This window comes from Orycteropus afer, unplaced genomic scaffold (assembly GCF_000298275.1).
Source record: "Orycteropus afer afer isolate SDZICR_OR568_19922 unplaced genomic scaffold, OryAfe1.0 scaffold01043, whole genome shotgun sequence".
NCBI classification, from domain to species: Eukaryota; Metazoa; Chordata; class Mammalia; order Tubulidentata; family Orycteropodidae; genus Orycteropus; species Orycteropus afer.
In genome coordinates this window covers 331,562-332,492 of record NW_006922630.1, presented here as the reverse complement: position 1 = coordinate 332,492, position 931 = coordinate 331,562, and positions in this window count along the sequence as shown.

Below are 931 nucleotides of genomic sequence, written 5' to 3'. Positions count from 1 at the left end.
ACGTACAGCTGGACTGCTCCTTAGAAGTAAGAATGGCTAGACTTTGTCTCACCTACTTTGGTCATGTTTTCAGAAAGGATCATTCCTTGGAGAAGGATATTATGCTTCATAAAGTAGAGGGTCAGTGAAAAAGAAGGAGACCCTTAACAAGATGGGTTGACAGTGTCTACAATAATTGGCTCAAGCATGTCAATGATTGTGAGGCTGGCACAGGACTGGGCAGTGTTTTGTTCTGTTGTACATAGGGCCCCTATGAGTTGGAACCAACTTGATGGCCCCTAACAACAACAACATCATTAATATTACATACAAGTAAAACTTGGCTGCAGGTAATTAAAAATGGTTGCAGCAGTACACAGACAGGAAACTGCCAGAAATTCAAGCTGGATTCAGAAGAGGATGTGGAACAAGAATTATCATTGCCAGTTGGATATTGGCTGAACACAAAGAGTACCAGAAAGATGTTGAGCTGTGTTTTATTGACTATGCAAAGACATTCAACAATGTGAGTCATAGCAAATTATAGATAACATTGCAAAGAATGGGAATTCCAGAACACTTAATTTTGCTCATGTGGAACCCGTACATAGACCAAGAGGCAGTCGTTTGAACACAGCAAGGGGATACTGCCTGGATGAAAATCAGGAAAAATGTTCATCAGGTTTGTATCCTTTCAATGTATTTACTCAATCTGTATTTGAGTAAATAATCTGGGAACCTGGACTATATGAAGAATATTGTGGCATCAGGATTGGAGGAAGACTCATTAACAACTTATGATATGCAGATGAAAACTTTGCTTGCTGAAAGTGAAGAGAACTTGAAGCACTTACTGATGAATTACCAAAACTACAGCCTTCAGTATGGATTATACCTCAACATAAAGTGAACAAAAATTCTCACAACTGGACCAATAAGCAACACCATGATA